The sequence below is a fragment of the Oryctolagus cuniculus genome, chromosome 2, assembly GCF_051225735.1.
Source record: "Oryctolagus cuniculus isolate XC-2025 breed Fujian yellow rabbit chromosome 2, ASM5122573v1, whole genome shotgun sequence".
Lineage (NCBI taxonomy): Eukaryota > Metazoa > Chordata > Mammalia > Lagomorpha > Leporidae > Oryctolagus > Oryctolagus cuniculus.
The window spans coordinates 168,060,754-168,086,582 of NC_142868.1; the positions used below are offsets into that span (position 1 = coordinate 168,060,754).

Here is a 25,829-nt window from a genome sequence, read left to right on the forward strand (position 1 = left end):
GGAGCATCCATTGCACCCTAACATTAGGGGGGCCCATGGGCTGGGATAAAAAGTCATGTTGCCTTTAGGGGCTAAGATACCCACTGCTCTCATCTGGCTCTTCCTTCCAGAAGCTGTGAAACTGCTGTTTATGGAGAAAGTTGAGCCTCTCAGGAAGACAGCAATGGTGATGGGTATGTGCTTAGCTTCAGAGTCACAAATTAACTCTGGGAAATATATTTTCATCTTGAGTTTTTCTGTGATGGGAAAATATTTACCATATTTTCTCACACATTGATCAAAGCCCAATTTGTTAATGCTTATGCATTATCTCACTGAAGCACTGAAACCTTTAAAGAAAAACTGTCTGGAATTCTCCAATATTGGCTGACACACATGATCCAGCCTGGACCGACTGGTCACTGGTCACCGACAGTGACTGTTTTCAGAAACTCACTCCTTATAAACCACACTAATGACCCAGGGTAACAGCCAATGCTCTCCTGTCCACTGGGAGTCATGGTGATCTATTTTTCCATAAATTACAATTTGTTTTCAAGTAGCTTTCTTTTCGTGGTCTGCTTCAAGTTATGTATTATAAAAGGTCTTCAATGACACCAAATGTAATTAAATTTGCCAAAAGGGAGAATTGATCAGAAAGCATTAAGCAGATTTTAGAGCTACAATTTACAAAAAAAAAAAAAAAAAAAAAAAAGCAAAAGCAGGTGAAGCCTCCCTCTGGGAAGGGATGAGTGGCCAGAACAGCAACTCTTCTCCCTCCCCAACCCCCTCCCCAACCTCTACTGGGCTCAGTCAACAATTCCCAATGAAACACTTACTAGATGCCAGGCACCCCTGGCCCATGCTTGACACACCCAATCTAGGATTAGAGATTCTATTTTACAGTTACATCAATGAATTTGAAGCTAATTAGGCATAATGTGTCCAAGTCACAGAGCTCGTTGAGAACCACTCTGATTGCAAATCTTCGGTTCTCCCTCTCCCCATACTCCTGTTCTATTAGTTGTCCAGTGGAGACCCCTGACTGGTCTGGAAGCAGGAAAGGGATAGTATATAGGAGACTTATTTAAATAAGTATGCATTTCCTAGACATAAATTATTATAAAATTTACATGTTAAAATGAATTATCAGGACCATCAACCAGAAGTTGATGACTCAATCTCTTTACAAGAAAGAGAACAGATTTCTCCTTAAGATAGATGTGGTCTTAATTCCAAGCACTGACACTAACAAGTTACAAATTATAAGGTTTCTCTAACTGGGTTTTTCACTGTAAAATAAAGCCAAAACCACCTATCAAGAAGGTTAGGAGCCTGTAAATGACTTAACATATAATAAATCATCTAAAGCACACCGAATACTGAAGAAACGCTAAGGCCCTTAATCCTTCCCCAAAGCCTGGTGAATCTCCTCTTCTTCTATCTACCAGACTTATTTTTCCAAAAACCTTTAAAAATTTTATTTTCATTTTATCTGAAAGTCAGAGACAAGGACAAAGATCTTTCATCTGCTGATTCACTCCCCAAATGCCCATGACCGTCAAGGTTGGTCCAGGTTGAAGTCAGAAGACCAGGAGCCAGTGTTATGGCACAGAGGGCTATGCCGCCACCTGTGACACCCTCATTCCACATTGGAGCACTTGTTAGAGTCCTGGCTACTCTGCTTCTGATCCAGCTCCCTGCTAATGTGCCTGGGAAAGCAGTGGATGATGGCTCAAGTGCACAGGGCACTGCTGCCAGTGTGAGAGATCTAGATTGAGTTCTACATTCCCAATTTCAGCCTGGATCAATCCCAGCCACCTGGGAAGTGAACCAGTGGATGGAAATCTCTCATTCTCTCTCTCCCTCCTTCTCTATCAATCTGCCTTTAAACAAATAGTCTTTTAAAGATCTAAGTTAGAAGACTGGAACTTAATCTAGGTCTCCCATGTGGGTCAGGGAGCCAAGAACTTGAACCATCATCTGCTGCCTTCCAAGGTACATATTAATAGGAAACTGGAATTGGAAATGCAGTCAGGATTCACACACAGGCACCCTGATACAGGATATGGGCATCCCAAGCAGCTTCCTGACTGCTACACCAAGTGCCCAATCCTATCTGCCAGCTTTATGCAAGATGAGCACACAACTAGCAGATTAACCCCAGTCCTAACAAATGTATGACCTCACTATGGCCCAGCACTCTCTTTTGCCCTATACTTTTATAGTCCATTGAAAACAAACAAATCATCTGAATAAAAATCTACTTTCAGGCAATCCATTCCCTTTGGGTTATTCTCTTTCCCCTACAAACTTCACTTACACATAGAACACAAAATGCATTTGAGACTATGCTTTCATCCATCTTCCCTATGGGCACAGCTCCCAGAAAATGTCTTCACACCTCATAAACATCACCAAGTTGATTAGAATTCAGTTTTGGATAGTCTCTTTCTGTCCCAAAAGGCCCGGCTATTATAAGTCCCTCCCCAACCCCAGCCTTCAAGATTCTAAAGGGAACTGACAATACAACACAAATTTATTTCCACAGGCATATTGTAAGTATTACCACTGTTTAACGTACTATGCATATGACTTGCCATACTGATAAATAAAGATAACATTTGGAAATAAATATGACTGTTAGAATCAATTGAATTACTGTATCAGACAACACAATCCATTTTCTAATTTGGAAGGAATTATGACTGAAATTTTTCCTTTGTATTTTTGTATTACTTTGAAATCCCTAATTAATTTTATTCTTATTCCCCGAATCTCTCTCACACATTCATGAAAATCCTCCCATGCTCCTAACCAAGTATATTTTAATGGTCTCCATTGATATCTACAGAGGATTCTAGTTCCAGGAAGGCAGATGCCAAATAATTTTCATTTTGGCTCCTGGCTCAATATCTTACACATAATAGATGCCCAATACATATTCAAAATGTATTGAACCTCTTGAATATAAGAAAGCTTGAAATATTACTAGATATCTAGGCCAGCCCTCATATATCCATGGTTATTTGATTGAGTTTGTAGATTGTTAACTTCTTTAAGGCAAACATGCTTCTTCACATAGAATACAATGTATGGTGAAACATTCTTTGAATATTCATAAGAATTAAATGGAACATTTGATATAATAAACAATTAACTAGTGGGCTGTACAAAGCAGCATTGGGTCCTACTTCCCCACTCTTGATGAAAATGGGCAACTGTTAGTCCTTAGTACAAAAATGAAGGAAAGATTCACTTAAAGTGTAGAAACATCATTTTCCTCATTTTGATATGTAAAGTTCTCACTACACATAAGTTTCTTCCTAGTTATAAAAGAATCGAATTTTTAGATACTGCCCGGAACAAGACCAACAATGTGGGATTTGCAGTGTACAAATTTTAGACCTAGGTTTAAAGTGGGAAATACCTGTATTCGACATAAGTGTTTCCCAAATAGGGGCAATTCTGTCCCTAGCAGACATGTGGTGATATCTGGGGGCATTTTTGACCACCACAACTTAAGCAATGAGGCATTTTACAAACTGCATCTAGTAGGTAGAGGCTAGAGATGCAGCTGAACATCCTACAATGCACAAGACAGCCCACCACACTGCAAGGAATTCTCCATCTCAAAGTGCCTATAGTGCTTAGATTAAGAAACCCTATTTTACATCAAACTCTGCTACTTACTTCTTATGAACTCTTAACTAAGAATTCTGTATCTACTATGCAAGTGTTGTAAAGACCCAATGTGACGAAAACCAGAAAAAAAGTGATTAAACTCTACCTATAGAAATACATGCTGTAAGGCCAGTGCAGTGGCTCAATAGTTTAATCCTCCACCTGCGGCACCAGCACACCGGGTTCTAGTCCCGGTCGGGGCGCCGGATTCTGTCCCAGTTGCCCCTCTTCCAGGTCAGCTCTCTGCTGTGGCCAGGGAGTGCAATGGAGGATGGCCCAAGTGCTTGGGCCCTGCACCCGCATGGGAGACCAGGAAAAGCACCTGGCTCCTGGCTTCAGATCAGCGCGGTGCGCCAGCCACAGCAGCCATTGGCGGGTGAACCAATGGCAAAAGGAAGACCTTTCTCTCTGTCTCTCTCTCTCACTGTCCACTCTGCCTGTCAAAAAAAAAAAAAAATTTAATTAATTTAAAAAAGAAATAAATGCTATTAGTATTAAAATGTATTTAGGAAGAATCAAAGTTAAATTGCTGGCTAGCAAGTGCCCCAAAGGGTTTCCTGAAAGGATAGTAGCTTTACCGTAGATTAGGCCATAATCCAAAAGGCCATTCCCAAAGAAATTCAGTCCCTCAATGAGCATCTAGGGGATACCTACAAAAGCCACTAGGAAAAGGTGGTTTGTTCTCTCCACTGATGGGCCTCCATCAGACACCAAGGCAGTAACTGGTCTGGCCTACCCTATGCGATACCTCCAACTGGAGCCAACCAATAAGGCTAAATTCCTTTGCATTCCAATGACAGTTCCTTAAACAAACAGAAATATTGTTTGTAGACCAGAAATAACTTCTTAAAGCTATTATATCTAAATATGTTGCCTCCAAACCCTGATATGTGAGTGTGTAGAATTTAGGGATTATCAACAAGTTCAAGCCCAAGTCCAGCCCAAACCCCTATGGACATGAGATAAGATAGTTTAGAAAAGCAGTTAGTGTCAACACAGATAGGAAGGTCAGATCTTTCCAGCACAAGACAATTCTAGCAGAATATTAGCCTAAAATATTTTTTCCTTATTATAGAGTTCTTAAGGGAAACTTCTTTCTTCACAAGTCATAAACTTACTTGATGGGTATAAAAGAAACACCTGAAGTTTCAAACTATATTCCTAATTTATTATAAACTCAGATGTTAGGACATTTTGTGACTATACCCCAAAGGCCAATTAACTGAAGAGAAAATTCTGAGATTTTTTTCTGAGGTTTGGCATTAGTGTTGGTTCAGAGTCAACCTGCATCAATAATCTCCTATAATTTAATATAGGAATCTCTACGGTTAGACTTGCAAAATAGATGTTAAAATTGGAATAGAAATTACAAAGATATATACAAAATCAAAACTTAAAAGACTTTAGCATAGGATTGAGTAAAGAGAAGTAATAAATCATAGATATGTCACTTTAAGCAAGTCATCCTCAGTTAGAAGTCCAGAATTAAGGCCAAGTTTTCCTTATATTGTTGGTCATGAATTTTAAAGCGTGAGGGTGGCATTAGTTTCCAAATAACAAGAAACTAAGAAAGTTAATGTTACTGAAAGTAACATGTTACTTTGGGCCTTAACTCTTTTCTTTCTCAGATCTTTTAGTATACATTTTCTGGAAGAAAAAGTATTGATTCTTTCTACATTCTGTACCAGAAAACAGAAAATCAACTTTATTCAAATGTGCTTATTTCTTTCTCCTTAAATTATCCCTAGACTAGAGGCTATAAGAAATAATTAACTATTGACAGGCTCTCCCCACCCAAGTGCAAAGTACTTTGTTTAGGCTCTCAAAAAGGCATCAAATCCCATGAGTTTCCTGCCCTCATTTTTAAAAATTGGAATGTTTAAGTTTTTAGCTTTACTGGGGAAATATGAAAGAAAATATGTTAACATAAGAGATTAACAAAGATTCAGTGCACAATCGTAAGGAATCTTCTGAAGCATAATATGTTCAGTTATCCTATGCATAGCTTAAACTAAGTATTATTAGAAAACAAAGCCAGATGAATGACAATGAGCCAGAAAGGCATCACAGAGAGAGGTATCAGAATCGGGATTTCAAAGATATACAGGATTCTGACAGGCAGAATAAAAGGGGAAGCATTTCACTGTGCTTTCATTTCAAAATGCAAAGGTGAGAAAATCTGGAGGAGGAGGGGTTGAAGGGTCTGACGGGACGAGAGGATAAATGTGAGTCACCAGAGAGATGGAGAGAACTCAGTGTGAAGGACCTTGACAGTCGGTTGAAATTTGGGTTTTTCCTCTACTCAAAGAAAGGCAAGTAGGAGGGGAGAAAGGAACCCTTCCTTGATGCCCCAATCCTGACATAATCAACAAGGTGGACCAGAGTAAAATACATGCAAGCTTGTTTGGAAGTCCCAAGAGGGGAGCACAGAGCTACTTGTATGCCCTGGAGCCTTTTAGGGGAGAAGTTTGGCCTCTTCACCCGAGTGCAGCTTCAGGAGGGATGCCCACAGAGCAGTGCAGGAGGAAGGCAATACCTGCCTCACTAGCCAAATTAGCCGAAACACATATGTTCTATCTGAATTTAAAATAGTGACTACTGGAGCCGAGATTGTAACCTAGTGGGTTAAGCCACTGCCTATGACACCGGCACTCCACATGGGTGCCAGTTTGTGTCCCAGTTGTTCCACTTCTGACCCAGTTCCCTGTCAATGGCCTGGGGAAAGTGGGAAATGGCCTTGGTGCTTGGGCCCCTGCTCACCACGTGGGAGACTTGAAAGAAACCCCTGACTTCAGCCTGTTCCAGCCCTAGCTGTTGTGGCCATCCGGGAAGTGAACCAGCAGCTGGAAGATCTCTCATTCTCTGTCTCTCCCTCTAAAATCTCTAACTTTCCAATAAAGAAATGCATCATACACACACACACATAATACAGATATAATATGTTATATATATATATATTATGTATTATATGTATTTTATTATATATAGTACATATAATACATGTGGGTGTGTATGTATGTATGAGATTACTAGAGAGCAGGAAAGGAGGGGGTAAGGAGGCTAGGGAGATTGGATAATGAATACCAAAACAACATAGAGTGACCATATCCAGTTCTGTGTTTTTACAGCAACAGTGGAATAATTATGGCTCACAGTGATGCATTTTTTTGAATGCAAAACATGCAATAGAATGGGGCCAGCACTGTGGTGCCACGAGTAAAGCCACCACCTGCAGTGCCAGCATTCTATATGGGCACCGGTTGGAGTCCCAGCTGCTCCACTTCTGATCCAGCTCTCTGCTATGGCCTGGGTAACAGTAGAAAATTGCCTAAGTCCTTGGGCCCCGCATCCGTGTGGGAGACCCGGAAGAAGCTCCTGGCTTTGGGTCAGCTCAGCTCTGTCCACTGCAGCCAACTGAGGATTGAACCAATGGATGGAAGACCTCTCTTTCTCACTCTCTGCCTCTTTCTGTGTGTAGCTATTTCAAATAAATAAAAATCTTTTTAAAAAATGGAATAGAAGAGCTTGTAGATTATAAACATAAATAGAAGATAAGGAAATATGCTGGTTTTTTGGTATTGTTGATTGAAAATATATAAATGTTGCATTGTGCTCCTTAGAAGTTTTTCAGCATTACATGTTCATTGAAAATTTAATAAATTTAAAATTTATACACACAAAAATATATACACATATACCCCATACCAGATCAGACAAAACGGAGTTAGATGGGCTAAAACCAAAGATCAGAACTGCTAGATACCTTCAGACACCAATTTCTTTAGCTATCCATAGTTATCCAAAGCTATGTACAAAAGTTACTAAGAATGATATAGTAATTCAACTCACCTGTTAAAAGATACAGTGGATAACTATTTAAGTATATTTCTGCCTATCAATCAGTATTGTTACAATGAATCCTTCTTTGGTAGATTCTACTACTCCAGAGGCAGGATGTTGATAAATGACAACCAAAAGCAATAGAACAAAGTTTTGTTAAGATTATACAATATTATCTTGGTTAAATCGTAGGAATATTGTCCAAATCCAACGGTTCTTCTACTAGTTCCTACATATCTAGACTTTGGTACTAAGTTCTAGGGACCACATTTTAGAAGGGTATTGTTGGATGTGCCACAGTTGAAAAGTACAGCAACAAGTTTGGCCAAGAATCCTGAAATAAGGCCAATCAAAAATAGTTTTGGGAACAATCCATGCTTCATATAAACCTGGTTGCTTCTCCCTGGGTTATTACATATATTAATAATATATATCACTCATGGTAACTCTCACAAAGAAGAGCCATCATGGAGAAAAAGCGTTATACCATTTTAGATAGGAGATATACATGTATATGTATGTAGAAGGTGTAGGTGTGTATATAAAATGGGGAGAGAGTATAAAAATGTTCAGAAAACTAAAGGTAGCTATTTGATAATTCCTCATGCCACAGCAAGCTGTAGATAATTAGAAGTATTGAGGCTGAAACCAAATCACCAAATGTCAAGGGGGCTTTAAGACCGATTCTTAAATTCAGCTGGAAATCTAAGATTTTATCCAATTCTTACATCTATATCTCAGGATTCTTTCCACTCCTGAGAGCCATTTATTTACTAGGCATTGACATCTAATCATACTAGCTTAAACAAAGGAGAAGTGTCACTGAAAGGACTCAGGGTTGTCTCAGAGCCCAAGGCCAAGAAGAATGAGTGACCCTCCGGAGGCACTGGAAATAGGAACAGAAAGTGACCAAGAACCAGGAATTCATCTTTCTCCCCCACTTCCTCCCTTTCCCATCCTTCTCCATCTCTAATAGTCTATTAGTTCTACTTCTGTGTGTCTACTTCTTTATGGATCTGTGTACCATATCATGGAGTCTTACCTCTAGATCTACCATTCCACAGGCTTAGAGCCTACAACTAGCTTATCAGTTCAGTCCCTTGATTTCTGGTAGTCATTTATTTCTCCCTAGGGTAATAAAGAATTAGGACTGCTCTTTTGTGGATAGATGGCCATTAAATAACCTAAGAAGATATTTTGGATGCAGAGAAGAAATGATTGGCAATCCCAAAACATTAATTTTCTATGCCTGTTTGCAAAACATGAAATATCCAATCAACATGGTAAGTGAGTTAGAAGTCAATAGGTTGGTATCTCAGATAGCAATATCAAGTAGGGATTAGTCTTAAGGTCTCTGTTTACAGCTCAGCTTTGCCTCTTACTAAATATGTGATTTCTGGCAAGCTCCCCATTCTCCAGTTTCCTGATCCATAAAACAGGTATTATTACATCTTCAAAATCAAACATCCTGATAGCACCAATACTTCCAGTGCATATCAAGATCTCATTTTTATCATCAAAACTATAAAGGTTTACTTCATTCCATAGATTATAAAATTGATTCAATGTCAAATGAAGTCTACTATTTCTACAGTTAATGGCCTACCTGAGCTTATATCCAAAATTTTCCAAGTCCTTTCAACTGCTTCCTGCACACAACATGCTGCTTCTCTTGATCATTTAATAAATTCATGAGCTCAGTAAGAATCAGTTCACAGCCTGATGATTAACAAATCCGCTGCCTCTTATATATCTTCTTTGCATGACATGCTGTTCTGAATAATATGTTACATTTAACTCTGCCTTTAGAGGTAATTTCAGCGACTATTTTAGACAAAGGCAGTTCTGTCTTCCTGGGACACACTTCTTCCAAATATGTATCTCCTCTTCTTCACTAAACTATAAACTACATGAAGAAAGGGTCTAGAATACCTGTAACAATGCAGATACACAATAAATGCAAGTCAAAAGAATAATCTCATCTCTGTGCCAGAGAGTCTGTGGCCCTCCAGGAATTCTGGATCCCCTTATAATTAACAGCAATTTCCTGCAGCCCCTCTGTTTAGTTTTGCTTAAAACAACATGCATCACACAGAATTGAAGACAGCCTTGTACAAAAAATGTAGGTAGGACACATTTCCAAAAACCAGTTGGGGTCTCATCAGAACCTGCCTAACCCAAAAGCAAAAGAAATGGGAGGGCAGGCACAGATCCACCTGAAACAGAGTGGACAGCAGCCTTACCATAGAATGACTGAGGTCTTAGATGGTGAAGTAGTGATGAGAGCAGAAACTACTCAAGGGCTGGAAGTTTGGCGTACCAGGAGTAAGCACAAAACGAAGATTGCAAAGGGATGATTAAGAACCAGTTATCGGCCGGCACTGTGGCTCACTAAGCTAATCCTCCGCCTTGCAGCGCCAGCACTCCGGGTTCTAGTCCTGGTTGGGGCGCCGGATTCTGTCCCGGTTGCCCCTCTTCCAGGCAAGCTCTCTGCTGTGGCCCGGGAGTGCAGTGGAGGATGGCCCAGATGTTTGGGCCCTGCACCCGCATGGGAGACCAGGAGAAGTACCTGGCTCCTGCCATCAGATCAGCGCGGTGCGCCGGCCGCGGCGGCCATTGGAGGGTGAGCCAACAGAAAATGGAAGACCTTTCTCTCTGTCTCTCTCTCTCACTGTCCACTCTGCCTGTCAAAAATTTAAAAAAATAAAAAACCTTCCCTAATTTACTACCTTAGCAGGTATGTTGGCCTGAAGGACATACAGTGGTCATCCTAATCTATGTGTTTTGTGTTCTTAATATTTATTTGAAAGTTACAATTAGACATAGAGGGAGATCTTCCATCCACTGGTTTACTTCCCAGATGGCCACAATGGACAAGGCTGGGCCAGGCCAAAACCAGGAGCTTCTGGATCTCCCACATGCATGGCAGGTTCCAAGCACTTGGGCTAACTTCCACTGCTTTTCTCAGGCCGTTAGCAGAGAGCTAGATTGGAAGTGGAGCAGCCAGACACTAATAAGCACCCGTATGGGATGTCGGCATTGCAGGCAGTGGCTTTACCCACCATGTCTCAATGGCAGTCCTGTGTTGCACCTTTGATCTACAACCCCCTTCATATGGGGCTAAAATTAATTCTGCTAGCCTTACCCTTTCTAAGTACATCTTACATGTTAAAGCAAAAACTATTTCTATGTCCTATAAAATTAAAGATTTCAATTAGTTTCACCCTAGAAAGTGAGAACTTGATTAGCGTAAAAACAAAACAAATTCCAAGTCCCTGTTTATTTAAAACCAGTATATTTTGCCAGGGACAGACTCTGAATCTAAAATTTTGGCATTCAGTACAAAAAAAAATCCCTTTTCCTAGACAATAGAGGTATTTAGTTTATCCTCGCCTGTTGGTGAGGACTAAAGAAGTGGGTTTATCAATAGAAATTATAAAGTCCTCACAATGTCTCTCAGCACCTTCCCAGGTCTAGGGAAGCAGAGCTTCTACATTCCGTGTGGAACGGCCTAACTTCATTTTCCCTTAGAACAGGCTGTGTGAACTGCAGGCTCTCAATAACACCAGGAAGGACTTGCTCAGAGTGCTAGACGCAAGGCAGTATTTCTTTGCACATTTTAATGGGTATGTATTGCTAGTGCTTTCTCTGTGTCCTTCCTTGTCTTTCACTACCACCAGCAAACCCTCAGAAGGCCTCTTGGCACTGTCCATAATTCAGATTGCCCTCAACCAGTTCTATTCTACCATAGAAATAAGTTACAGGAATAATGGCAATTAACTGTCACTCATCACACAGTAAAAATCTTTGACATCAAAGGAGACAAAGTTTTATCATTTTGGTCATAATCTTAAGTATTCTTAATGCATGATTATTTGGTACTGAAATGCCATAAAAGAATTGCTTTAAAAGAAAACAACATCCTGTATGGGCATCGGTTTGAGTCCCAGCTGCTCCACTTCCAATCCAGCTCTCTGTTATGGCCTGGGAAAGCAGTGGAAGATGGCCCAAGTCTTTGGGCCCCTGCACCCATGTGGGAGACCCGGAAGAAACTCCTGGCTTCGGATGGGCACAGCTCTAGCTATTGAGGCCATTTGAGGAGTGAACTAGCAGATGGAAGACCTCTCTCTCTCTCTCTCTCTGCCTCTCTGTAACTCTACCTTTCAAATAAATAAATCTTCAAGAAGAAAGAACAACTCTTGAATTCAGAACCCTTCCTTTTTAAACCTGGTTTCCCAACCTCTTCCACCAGTAGGTAGATTGGACCCCAGTAGACCACTCAAATAACATTAATTTAATTCTTTTGAGAATGTGCTTGAGGAAATGTCAGAGGACAAGGTAAACTGGTTATTCCAAAATATGTGGACTCGAGGAAACTGGAAGCTAACTCCTAGTCTGCATGCAAGATACTTAGTTCTCCATCACTTGGCTCCGCAGGTGTGATAGCCACACAGATGAAAGCTCAATACAAGAGAAAAATTAAAATCAATTGAGCACTAATGGAAGCTCATTCCATGTTATCAGTAGAAAGCTGAACCCAACACATGTTATTCTTTAGTTTACTGGAAAGAATCATCCATGAGCTATTTATTTTGCTAAGCCTGTCTGTGTAAGGGTATAAAATATCTAGGTGTCTAATCTTCTCCCAGACAAAAAAGCCATTTATTTTCCAGACCACACTGCTAGATTAATGAAGCTGGAAGAACCATAAATCCTTCCATCCCTCCACAACAGCTGGTTTCCCAGGAAGGCACTGGCTTTTATCTTTAGATCCAGGTATTCAAAAAAATTCTCAAAAAATCAAATCCAACTTCTGAGTCCTGCTTTTATTTTTCTCCCACTCTAACTTTACCTTTATTTTTCAGAACACAACACGTTTTGATTTTTTTTTTTTTTTTTTGACCAGCAGAGTGGACAGTGAGAGAGAGAGACAGAGAGAAAGGTCTTCCTTTGCCATTGGTTCACCCTCCAATGGCCGCCACGGCCGGTGCACCGCGCTGATCTGATGGCAGGAGCCAGGTACTTCTCCTGGTCTCCCATGGGGTGCAGGGCCCAAGCACTTGGGCCATCCTCCATTGCACTCCCTGGCCACAGCAGAGAGCTTGCCTGGAAGAGGGGCAACGGGGACAGAATCCGGCGCCCCAACCGGGACTAGAACCCGGTGTGCCAGCGCCGCAAGGCAGAGGATTAGCCTATTGAGCTGCGGCGCCGGCCTACGTTTTGATTTTTTGAAATTTGATTTTATCTTTCCTTCAGCCACACAGTTGTTGTCTGTTTATAGAACTCTTTACAATTCAAATGTGTCTCAGAATTTTAAGTAACTTACAGTTCTGAAAAGTTTAAAAATAGCCAACTATCAAGAACTTCTATCCTACCTTCAACTCAAGCACACGGGGACCCCAGGGGAACAGAGAGGATGGTGGGAAGGTCAAATAACGCACATCAGTTGCCTCTCACCCCCTCTCCATTCTTGCATGCTCTGTGCCCACTTCTTTGGCAGGTAGAGCTCCCAGCAGTGAACCACACAACCACGGCCATACTCTGCCATCACAATGCAATGTGTCACCTGCCACAGAGAAAGCACATGAGAGAATCCTCTTAGGACTGGCTTCACCAGAGTACAATCTGTGTCATCACACGGAGCCCCCTGCTTGGTTTAATGCTGTTATCTCTGTCTTGAAAGTCTAACCGTCTTAAAAGGACTCTACAACAACACTACTCCAGGTCCTGCAAGGTATGCAGCCAGCCTTAGTCATATCACCCAATATCACACAGAGGCCCTTCTCCCTCTCAGGCCCAATCCAGCGTCTAAACTCATTCCAGCGACTCAGCAGGCTGCCCTTGTCTCTTCAGTGCCACCACTGCACTCATCCCTGGGGCCTGCCACTCCCGGAAATGCTGCAGATGGTGGGTCCCCTGGCTCCTGCTTCCCAGCTGATTGTCTTACAGGTGATCACTGAGAGAATCAAAATTACTCAACGTGGAGATGCTGTGAAGTTACCAACCAAGCCAGAGGAGACAGCATGTTCTCCAGCCACCTGCTTTATTATTAGGGGTGAAGTCAAAAACACCCACCCCATCAAGCCTAAGCAGCAAAGCAGGAGAAAACAGCAGACCCTCAGTGAGTAAGGGCCCTCCCTGCACCCAACAGACCGCATGACATGCGGCTCACAAGGTCCCCAACTCCCATGAGAAAGAACCCTTGAGACACCAAGGCATTATTTTCAGAAGCTAAGCCTCCATAAAGATCCACACACAGGTAAGTTGAGCCCAGTCAGAAGATGAGGTCCCCCACTCATGTAGGGCACCTTTAATCCCAACAGCACCTCGGTAAGATGCATCCTACTCAGGCTCATTTGGAACAAGAGAAAACTGTAGAGACACAAACTTCGTACCACACAGCTAGTGAGAGGGGGGACCAAACCCAGAACCCAACCCCAAAACCTCCAGTCTTGATCTTTGTGCCTCACCATCCGTGACCCTAGCCTTAATGGGGAGGCACTGCACTATTGCTCCAAAGAATATTCTCTACTGGGTAAAAAAGCAGGGGCAGAGACATAAGGAGGCCAGTCTCCCAGCCCCTCGCCCCACATACATGTCTACCTACAGAGGATCAGGCTTGGGGCCAGGGAGGGACTACAACAGGTAGGTAAAGGCACACCTTTCTCTGCACAGGTAGCTGCATTCAGGGGGAGGGTCATGAGGTCACGACAGAGGAAAAGCCCAAACGAGGCACTGGGGTCAGCGAGGCGGGGAGCTGTTCCAGGAACAAGGAAGAGCAATTTGGAGCAGCTGCCACGAGCAGGAACGTGAAGAAAGGAAGAGAAGTTGAATTTCAGGAAGGTTTCCGGGTGGAAGGCTGCATGAGGTGCCTTCACTGCCCTTCCCCAGAAAGCTCTAGGTTTTTAACAGAAGCAATTACCCTCAAGTCATCTGCAGTGCGGCTGCTGTTTCGTTGATGCAGTATGAACATACACTGGACCCCACGAGACACTGGGGTTTATTTAAGTTACAGAGAGAACACAGCTGTGCTTTACCACCACCTGTGCCGCTTTGGAAATAGCTAGAAGCTCTCCGGCATGATTCACCCTCCAAGAGCTCTGCCCCAACCTTAGCTCCAGGAAATAGTAGAGACTTTTTTTTCTAGTCAGGAGAGATCATTTTTAAAGAAATAGACCAGAAATTAGACTTTAGAGTTTTTAAAAAGCACTTCAGGAAAAAAGGGAAAATGTCGGTAAAATATAATCAAGCTGAGGAGCAGAAAGTAAACCGTATATACAATGAATCAATGTAACTCTTCCCAGGCGCTGAAAATTGGGTTGGATAAGGGGAAACCGGCAGGGACGTGGGTTTCCCTAATAGGCATCTGGACTCCAGATGAACATTTTAGACTCCGGAGGACTCTGGGAGCATGTGTGTTTTGAGATAATTAGTCATCATTTAGTGAACCATTTTGCCAATTTTTCATGTTAGTGAAGTCTCAGGTGAAGAGTCCATTAAATTATTCTTGCCCTTTGGGAACTGACTTCCTGATCTACCCAGCAGAGTAATGAAATAGCAACCATCATATCCTATCAGGAGATGAAATTAAGGAGGCTACCTTCACCATAGCGGGAATAATTCACCTGGTCAACATTCCATGGCATAGGCAGGAGCTACGGGGGTGCTAAAAGGTCAAAAATTAAAACTTCGATGTCAAGTTAACTCTCAAGCTGCTGTAAAGGAAAAAAAAGTCTAGACTCGGTAAAAAAATAAAAAGCCCTTTCCTGAAGTAGGGACTGGCTCCAGGACCAGCAAAGCAAGGCAAGGGGGACATTTTACCCACTGCAGTAACACAAACCGCTCAATGGAAATCCAATTTTCAAGTAGAAGAGAAACTTTCATCGCTTTGACCCAAGCCTTTCCTAAGAACAACAGTAAGCTTTCCACCATCGTGGTGTGCTCAGGATCTTAAAGAATAAATTATTCCAGAACCCTCATTTTTTCCAATAAAACTGTGACATTTAGTACATTCATAATGTTGTGCCTCTGTCTAGTTCTAAGATATTTCACTTTAATTTTTTAAAGATTTATTTGAAAGTCCGAGTTACACAGAGAGGAGAGGCAAAGAGAGAGGTCTTCCAACCACTGGTTCACTCCCCAATCGACTGCAATGGCCCGAGTTGAGTCAATCCGAAACCAGGAGCTTCTTCCGGATCTCCAACACGGGTGCAGGGGCCCAAGTGTCTGGGCCATCTTCCACTGCTTTCCCAGGCCACAGCAGAGAGCTGGATTGGAAGTGGAGCAGCCGGGACTCTAATGGCACCCATATGGGATGCCAGCACTGCAGGCAGTGGCTTTACCCGCTATGCCACAGTGCCAGTCCATATTTCACCACTCTTAAAGACAATATAAACAAACAAACAAAAAAAAAAACTTTGTACTCATTAGGCAGTCACTCCTCGTTCCTGTCTCCCTAGTCTGCTTTCTGTTTCTCCAGACCTGCCTACTCTGAGTGTTTCAGATAAATGGCATCACACAACATGTAACCTTTGGTATCTGGCTTCTTCCTCTTAGTATAGTATTTTGAAGGTCCATCCATATTGTAGCATATATCAGTGGCTCATTTTCTTGGCTGTATAATATTCCATTGTATAAATTTACCACATTTTATCTGTCAGTAGACAGATATTTCAGCTGTTTCTACATTTTGACTACCTTAGCTACTGCTACTACAAACTGGAGCCCTCATCACAAATACATAACACCTATAAAACACTTAAAATTCTCACAGACTTGCATCCAATCCCCCATTTGACCCTCTAATAATACCTAGGCTACTCATCTCTCAGGATTATTTCTGAGGAACAAAAGACATGAATTTTAAAGAATTCCAAGTTGTCTATTTACAAAACGGTAGGACTCAGCCCTTTGAGTCTTAGTAGAGAGCTTTGGCTCCACACACAAGGACTTCTAGGCCTTCTGAATGCTACCTCATTTTCATGTGGGACTTGTTTTCCTTGGGCAGATGAGGCTGTGTGAATTCATTTCAAGCTCCAGACTCCATTCTGAAGATTCCAGAGTGTAGGATAATGTTTCATTGAGCATTGTAGTCTGACATTTAACATTTACCTAACATCACAGAGCTGGCAGCAAAAATTTGGAGAGAGAACAAGGGAGAGGAAGGAAATAGGGAGAAAAAGATAAAGGACACACACTAGACAGATTTCCACTGTCATGGCTAGGAAAATCTTGTTTGCTCCTGTGATTTTTTGAGTATGGTGCTCCTTTTCCACACCACAGGAACATGACTCAAGGATGCCTTGGGAAAAGTCTAAGCACCACGTAAAATCAGTAGTGAAGAATCCTGTGACTATATCCCCACCTGGCAAATCCCTGCCATGGCATTAGACCTTATGTCTTCTGTCATCGAACAACTACACCTTGAAAAATCAAAAATGAATCTGAAAGCTAAAGTCAACGAGAGCGAAAAATGCTTTAATGGGCAAAATAGGTTCGTTATACTACAGCTAAGGTTATACTCCCCTGCCTTCGGTGTGTCCAGGACAAAGTACGGCCCTGAATTCAGCCTTCTTAGAGCCAGGAAAGCCCTAGATTTATTTACGATCCTACATTAAAAAAATGCAGTTTCTAGGACACTGGACTAAATATCAGAAAATAGATTCTGATTCTAGATCATTCTGATTCTAATCCAGAATCATAACACTTCAGAAGCCAGTCCAAGCTTTTCCTTATCCCAACACATGTGAAAAATGACATTCCTACGGCATGTTGGGATAGTGGACAGCTGCTCACAGCTGAAGGCAAAGGGCCTGAGTGTGCTAGCTGAGAGGGATGGGATGTTTTTTAAAACTAAAGAAACCAAAACCCAATCAAGGAACTTTAGCAACTGATTGGATGTTACTGCCCTATGGCAGTCACTTGGGGCTTAAAATTGTCTTCCCGGTTTCCTGCTTAAACCTTTCACTTTAGCAACCCATAATCCTCACAATGACTATTTGAGGTAGATAATATTCCCATTTTATAGACAGGGAAGCTGAAGCTAAGAGTAGTGAAATGGTTTATTTAATCATTCAGCTAATACAAGGTACATTCACTGCTCTAAAGCAGGTCTTCTGTTTAAATCCATTGTTCCTGACCCGGTTTGTTATCAAACTTGGATATGCATCAGAGTCATCCGAGAAGCTTGTTAAAATACAGATTATCAAAGATGGAATCCCTTTCAGTAAACCCCAGGTGCAACTAGGCTTGGAACTCCTATTCAGGAATGCCGGCTGAGTTGACCCATCTCCCACCATAGCTGTCCAGAGAGCTTAGAGTTGGCCAGCTGCCTTCAATCACCCAGCGTTACCCTCCGATTTAGCTCAACCAAAATGGAGTCAGGCTTCTCATCTCCCTACAGATTCATAAACTTCAGCTCCCCCCGAACCCGAACCATCACTGAAACACAAAACATCTGCCCCCGAGAGCGCCTTCTGAGCACTGGCCAACTGCACCAAGAAGCATTTCCCGTCAAGTCGCCCTCCCGCTCTCCACCCCCACCTGATTGCCCAACATCTCAATAGCTCCTGCTAGCCCGGCTCACCTCTTCCTCTCAAAGTCTGTCTGCCCAGTTGTGCATTTGCCGATCTTGAAACTGGGGGGTTCACCTATAGTCATGGGCTCCTTGAATAAACTTTCCCCTTCCCTACATCCAGATTCATTTTTATTTGACAAAGTGCTTGGCCACTGATCAAGCCTGAAGCTTCCTCGTGGTGTCTAGAGAACAGGATTTGGCAGCACCATTTTCAATTGCAAACTGGCTGGGGATTTTCCCCTGTGGACAGCTTTGAGATGCCGTGATGGACAAATATGTGTTTATCTGGAGCTCACTGTAGACCTTTCTGATCTTAGCTTAAGGACTTCATTCCTGGCATTTCAGTATCAGGCCTCTGGGGACCCTAAGACGAAAGGCTTTCTACGTCTCCAGGATTTCCCAAACTCAAAGGAGGTAAAAATGTCTCCCATGAAATATTTCTGGCCTGAGACGCATCCAGCATCCGCGTGTCCTCGGGAGATGTTTTGCCGAGTTGCCAAGGCACCTCCTGTCAAAGCAATCTTGAAAACCGACTTCTGTCCTCTAAGGAGCTGCTTCCCTTGGCTTTTGCAACTACCCAAGGCTGAGATGTGCACTTTCATAAGCTATGACTAAGCAGAGTCTAAACAGCCTTAGGCCTGCCTCTCCAACCCTCCTCCCAACTGAACACTTGACCTTTGCTTTGCAGAACTTCTGCCAAGAAATCACCCAGACACTAAAGATGCAAATTTTATGGGAAGAGGAAAGTGCCAAAGAACAAAATTAAAAGAACTTTTCTCAATGTGAAATCCTTTCCCAGACTCAGAAAGCATTAAGCAGTTTCTAGTCTAGTTCAAACAATTTCATTTGATGGTTGTTTCTATTAATTATTGTACAATAATGCCCTTTGCTAAAACTAATGCCAACTTTTTCATTTATGCAAGAGAATATTAAAATCCATATTTGTTAGATCATGAGAATCACAGGAAATGTGCATCTCAAAGATACATACGTGATACCAGCACAATTCTGAATAAAAAAAAAAATCACTGGGTAATGCCTTCTCCCAGGAGACTCAGAGGCAAAAGAAGTCACCAAGATATTAACAGAAAGCAGCAAGCATTGAAAGAGGAATAAACCAAGTACCTGGGTTTAAATCCCAGCTCAACACTAAGGTAAGTGTGGTCTTAGGCTAGTCACTAAACCACACCAAGCCTCCATTTATTGCTCTAATAAAAGTAGGCACAAATTACAAACAACCCAGCCCATTCAATTTGCTGAGGAGATAAGAGAATTCAAGTTTTTTTGAACAGTAAAGTGTTTTAGAAAAACACAGCACACACAAGAACGACTGTTTTCAACCTCCAAGTCGTCCCACAACATTTGCTTTGTACTTGTATGTTCCTCCTCCAAAATAAACAATTCTCATCTTTGTAATCTATTCCCAAGTCTTCAGGAATGTTTTCGTCAAAAAGATGACAGGTGAATATGGTACATTAACAACTCTCAGAGTGGATACCGTGTGTGTTTAAGACAGATCAAAGGCTGGCACCGTGGCTCAATAGGCTAATCCTCCGCCTAGCGGCGCCGGCACACCAGGTTCTAGTCCCGGTCGGGGCGCCGGATTCTGTCCCAGCTGCCCCTCTTCCAGGCTAGCTCTCTGCTATGGCCCGGGAGTGCAGTGGAGGATGGCCCAAGTGCTTGGGCCCTGCACCCCATGGGAGACCAGGAAAAGCACCTGGCTTCTGTCTTCGGATCAGCGTGGTGCGCTGGCCACAACACACCAGCCACGGTGGCCATTGGAGGGTGAACCAACGGCAATAAAGGAAGACCTTTCTCTCTGTCTCTCTCACTGTCCACTCTGCCTGTCAAAAAAAAAAAAAAAGACAGATCAAAGACAATAAATACCAACATTTAAGAATAACACCACTCACTTGTGTAGGGCATCATTTAAACACTTGGATATTAAGCATTTTACCTAACACAGACTTTTTGTCCCTCTTATGGACCAGAAACATTCAATGTGTTTCCAAGCAGATGTTATCACAACGTCTCAGGTACAAGTATACTTGTATTTCTCATGCTAGACCTGCAACAGAACATTATAATATCATTACTGCATAGAGCAGGAAATGGAGGCACAAAACAAATCAGAGCTTTTAAGCACCATTAGCACCAGGCCTTGAAAAGTAGTTCTAAGTCTCTTCCTTCCATGAATTTACCTGGAGTTGTGGAGGGAAGACATGCAGAACTGGCAATCAGAGGCATAAGAAAAGCTGTGTCCCCATAAAAACTCAAACAGAGCAGACACCCAGTGTACACCCGATTCCTTTCTCCCAGATCACACTCATCTTCAGTGAGGCTCAAAAGTGTGACCTTGGGACCAACAGTGCCTGCAGCTAACCTTCCTAGAACCCTATATTCTCTGGGTCCACCCCAGACCTGAAGCAGACGCGCTGGAAACTGAGCCCGGCAGTCTTTTCTCTAACAAGCCCTCCAGGTGACTGATGTATGCACAAGTTGAGAACGACCGTCTACATCACCACATGGTGGAAAAAGCACAACATGCCTGCTTTTAGGATTTGCGCCAGAACTGGTCTGGAGTTCAGAGCACCACGAGTCTGACACTTTGTATAACTTATTTCTTAAAGATAATGCCATGTGTTTTGTTAAAAAAGTAGAGGTGGGAGGGTTGGGGAGTGAGCAATGAAAGACAAGTAGAAGATGCCCGTTACCCCACAACCCAGACAAGCAGTGAAGACCACACCACTGCACAGCTCTAGGCCTGTTTCACACATTATACAATGTGAGTTACACAACCGACACTCGAGCTTTTGTGAACATCTTCCCCAAATATCCTGCAGACAGAGGCAATGGCACTATCATTTTAGAACCTGGTTTGTCACTGAAGGCAATCATGAATGCTTTGTCATTTAAATATTTCAAACACATTGTGCTGTTTTTAGATGACAGCATGGGCTGTTAGTGGATTTGCTCTCATTTAAGAAATCGTATGAGTACTGTTTGATATTTTGCTTATTTATAGTTTGGAACCCTTATAAGTATTACAACAACCAACTTGTAGTCATTTCTTTGTGCACATCTGTGATCAGTTCTGTGAGACAAACTCTAAACAGAGATGTTAGTAGGAGTTTGGCTCATCAGTGCTATTCCTGATGGTAAAAACCAGTCTCTACATTTGGCAATCTGAGTTACCTGCTTGTGTTTGTTCAAGCAGATACGTGAGACTTTTTCTGTCTGTATGAATTACCAGATCTTCCAGATCAATAAAGGATCAGTACTGACACACATGGATTTGTCCACTTTCTGCTAAATTCAGGAGAATTGAGATCCTGGGCGCAAGACAACTTGCTTTGCAGACAGAGAAGGCCTGACATCCCTGCAGTAACAGCAATTATCCACATGCTTCCTGAAATCAGAACTGCTCTCTTACAGCTTTGCAGAAAGCTAATTAGCTCAGCTGAATTCTGTCAACGGCATCACATAGAATTTCCCCCCATTCCTGATGCAATTTGGTCTGAATTTAAGCTCCTTCCCAGCATCTGGAATCCTTCAGTGGCCCCTTGTTTCCTTCCACCCATGACTAAATGGACCTTTAATCAATTTGCATGGCGTAAAAGCAAATCCACTGTGCAGCGACTGGCCGTTACTGCACACTTAGCACTGGTAGATCGCACTGCAGCCTTCCTGTGCTGCCGGGTCATAATGGAAGGCATAACAGGCACTCCACAGCCCTGCCGGCCTGTGGTTACAGGCTCCAGTACCTGCCTTAGGCCAGCGGGGAAAAGCCACATGTCGGTGTAGCACACGAGGCCCCTTGCTGGAGTGCAGCAGTTGTTTAACCGAATGCTGGCCCCCTCGCCACCCCTCGCCAGTGCACCAGCTGGAGGGGAGGGAAAAGAGAGAATCTCACAGTAAAACAGAACTTGCTCACCTCTCTGGCTGCCACAGACGGATGTGCACGCTGGTCTCATGATCCCCAGCGTGTTGAACAGGGACAACCAACCAGCTGGCACGGGCTGGAGGGAACTCAGGCTTCTTCCGCATCACCGCGCCATCTGTTGGGTTCTTGGTTCTCTCCTTGATGGCAGCCACTGTAACACAGAAGGGAGTTATGCAGCTTATTAAGGGAAAAGGTGGTAGGGAAGGCACATGGAAGAGAAGCTCGCTTAGGCCCATGCTCCAGTTTCTCCCCCTCCACTGATTCCGCCCTGCTGTGCTCACCTGTGAACTGGTGCACACAACAACCCTCCTTATCACTCTCCCACACTTGCAGGCCATTGGGCCGGACCAGCAATTCCCATCCTTGATGAGCTGCCCCTATGCCCCACCACCGCCTTCAGTCTTTGGGGGCAAGCCTGGAGGTTCATAAAATCAACATTCCGAAATACAGGTGGGCCCTGTTTTGTCGCCCACACCCTCCTCCTCCACCTGTTCCAATGCTCTGTGACCTTCAGGCATCCTTCAAAATCACAGCCTATCCGGACCCCCGTGCTGCACCTCCTACCCCCAAGCTGATTCTCACTTCCCAGTCAGAAATAGGTTCTTGCTTTCCTAATCTTCTGGAGCAGCTGTTTCTATTACTCGGCTGGGACTTACACTTGCTCCAGGTAACATTTCGGTTTTTGTGGCTAAGTCTCACCTCCACTCCTTATAGTCAGGGAATATGAAGCTTACTTTCATGCAGTCCCTGCTCACAGTGCATTCCCATGACAAAATCTTTGCAAAGAAAGCAGTCAACGCACTTAGGACTGATTAGTGGCAACCAAACAGCAACAATAACCAGTCCAAATGATTCTTTTCTCCCAACAGATCCTGAAAGAGCAGCAGTAATCCGTCCCTCCTTCACTTATCACACTGTCACCTGCATCCTAATCCCCAAGAAAAGGCTGCTCTCTTCTCTAATCCTCCAAAAGGCTCTGGAGATAGCTGTTCTGGGGGTGAGGAGGGGGAAGCGGTATCAAAACACCCCCTCTAAGTGGTACACGGTTGGCAAAGCTCCCAGCTGCCTCCAGTGTCCCCAGAAAACCATCACAACAGTTTACAAAAATCTGGGAAATAAACAGAGGCTCTAAAGGAAGTGTGCAGTGAAATGAATAGAGACAGTGGGGTGTGTGAAGCCTGGGGCATCACTGAGCATGAAGCTCAGCCGCAGGCAGAGCTGAGCAAGGTGGGCTTCTCTTCTGCTCAGCCCTTATCTCCTCACTGAAGCTTGATATTTGTTTAAAAATAGACAAAGACTTTTGTTCTACAATCATATTTAAAATGCAAATACCCACGGTGTTTAAATTAACATGAAGACACAAATGGTCTGTGTCAGATCCCTTACTTAATGCAGGCTTTGACGACAGAACAATAAAAAGAGATGTCACTGAATGAAGAAAGGGAATTGAAAAGGAGCAACAGGCTCCCTTTGGGGATAAAAATACATGTTAGCCCACCCCACCTTTCCAGCCCTGGTTGCATCTGCCCTGGAATAATAATCAATCAGCAGAGTCAAAAACTGCGACTTACCCTGTAGTCAGTTGTGCGCCACAGAATACCTTTGTGTCTGTTGTCTTCTTTGTTTCCCAGAACAATCCTGTGAAATAGACAGAACTGTCTGTTTTCTTAACTGGTGAAGAAAACAAGTGTCATGGAGACAAAGTGAGAACCTCAACCTATCACAGATTGTGAATAATAGGATCAGTTCCCAAAGCTTGGTCACAAATTCATTTATTAAGCGAGTGATTATGAAGGACCTACTATGGGCCAGACTTGTGCTAGGTGCCAGGGATAAAATAGCATACAAAACCCAACGCCCAGACTCTGCATTTAAGGACTTGGGACTCTCCTAAAGAGAACAGATGCTAATAAACTAGTATCACATGTAAATATAGCATTACAGCTGTGAGGGTAGTAGAGGTGATAACATGGAGAACTGAACTGAATACAGGGAAGACAGAACTGAAGGGAGTGGTTTCCTGCAATGGGACCAAGCAAGCCAAGAGTTTTGCAGACAGAGGGAATTAGCACATGCAAAGGCGCCAGCACCTGCATTCCAGAAACTCCAGAGAGCAAGCATGGCAGCAGGAAGACAGCAAGGGAGTAGATGGTGCAGATGGAGTTTGGGGGTCTGGTTTGGGGGTCATGCAGGATCTGGCTTGCCATCACATGGACTTCGCTCACTCTGCTGAGAACAATTGATGGCACTGAAGTGAGTTAAACAAGGCAATAATCCTGAGAAGTTTCCACAACAGAAAAGCACCACTGTGGACAGTGACATCATGTTCTCACCCCATAAACATTCAAAATCAAACTGAACATCTACACTGGGGAGCCACAGCCCTGCCACTTGCCACAGCTGTCCAACTCCAAGGCCTCTGCACCTGACACAAGGCCACTAAGCTTGCCTTTCCCTTCCCAACAAATGCTTCTAGGGAGCCTACGGGGAGGTGCAGTGGCACCATTGCAGATGATGGTTTTCCTTATGCAGATTCTACTCTCAAGAGGCCCAGAGCCAGGAAGGGGAGAAGAGCCACATGGACCTAAACTCTCAAACAAGATGGAGAGCAATGACTGCCTTCTGTTAAAGGGAGAGTGTGGGGAGCAATCCGGACTAGACTAAGTTACTCGAATTAGGACTTATTCTATGCATCTGCTCTCCCACAATATGGCGCTGGGAGAGAAGTAAACAGCTTCCGCACAGCTGCCTCCAGTTCAACCAATTAACTGTAGGACTTGCTCCTGATTGGAGAGCAGCGTACTCAGCCGAGTTGGGATTGGCGGAGGAGGACTATAAAGGAGGAGAGAAACGGCATGCACCAGGAACATCTATGGGGAACATCTAGCTGAAGGAACACCTGTGCAGCCCCCGAGAGAACCGGCCGGCGGTGTGCCGCTCCCCTGCGGAAGTGGGGAATGCGGCCAGGGGGAACTGCCCTTCCACGGAGGTGGAAGGGATAGTAGCCAACCCGGGAAGAACCAGCAGCAAACCCGGGGAAGGCCGAGCAGATGAAAGAACAGCGCAGGGTCCTGTGTCGTTCCTCCACGAAGAGGGGGAGCGACATAATGGTGCCGTGACTCGGATATGAAGCCTAGGCAGGGTTCAGTGTTGCTCCTCCACGAAGAGGGGGAGTGACATAATGGTGCCGTGACTCGGATAGGAAACCTAGCTCGGATAGGAAACCTAGGATGGATACGAAACTTAGGAGGGAAGAAACGGGAAGAACTGGGAAAATATCGGAGAGAGAAACTAGCAAACAGCCTAGGGAAATTACCGGAGAGAGAGACTAGCAAACAGCCTAGGGAAAAGCCGGACGAAAAGGGTGCCGGAAGAAGCTATTGAAAGCCTAGGCATAGACTCGAAACAGCCTAGGGAAAAGCCGGACGAAAAAGGAGCCGGAAGAAGCTATTGAAAGCCTAGGCATAGACTCGGATACGGACTACGGGGGGAAGCTGGGAGAAATCTCTAAGGTCGAAAGCGAAAGTGAAAGCTAGAACAAACAGACTCGGACGCGGACTGTGGGGAGAGGCCAGGAGAAATGAGGGAGGAATATCGTTGGAGGAAAGCTTGGGGAAACATACCGGGTAGAGAAAAATGTTAGGGAAATTGAAGCCGCGGGGGGCAGGCCGAGGCGGAAACGAAAGCCACTTTGGGATTCTCAAGTTAGCCCGGGAATAGGGGGCGAAAAGTTAAAACCAGAAGCTGAGACGTAAGCCAGATTGGGATCCGTCTGATTAGCCCGGGGAGCAAAGGACGGGAAGCCAG

The 25,829-nt window shown here is 43.6% G+C and overlaps 1 long non-coding RNA gene across 2 annotated transcripts in view; it reads right to left on the reverse strand.

Annotated features, from left to right (window-relative positions):
- The window catches only part of LOC138848741 (uncharacterized), a 104,650-nt gene extending 80,788 nt beyond the window's left edge, over window positions 1–23,862 (reverse strand). The window contains exons 1-2 of one of the 2 annotated variants that reach the window (XR_016229441.1): window positions 23,594–23,862; window positions 22,014–22,173 (exon numbers count right to left, since the gene is read on the reverse strand). This is a non-coding gene — a long non-coding RNA (uncharacterized LOC138848741). Of the gene's footprint in view, window positions 1–22,013; window positions 22,174–22,303; window positions 23,025–23,593 lie in introns of those variants that run through there. The other variant, XR_016229440.1, reaches the window with a different exon arrangement.
- Window positions 23,863–25,829: the final 1,967 nt, after the last annotated feature.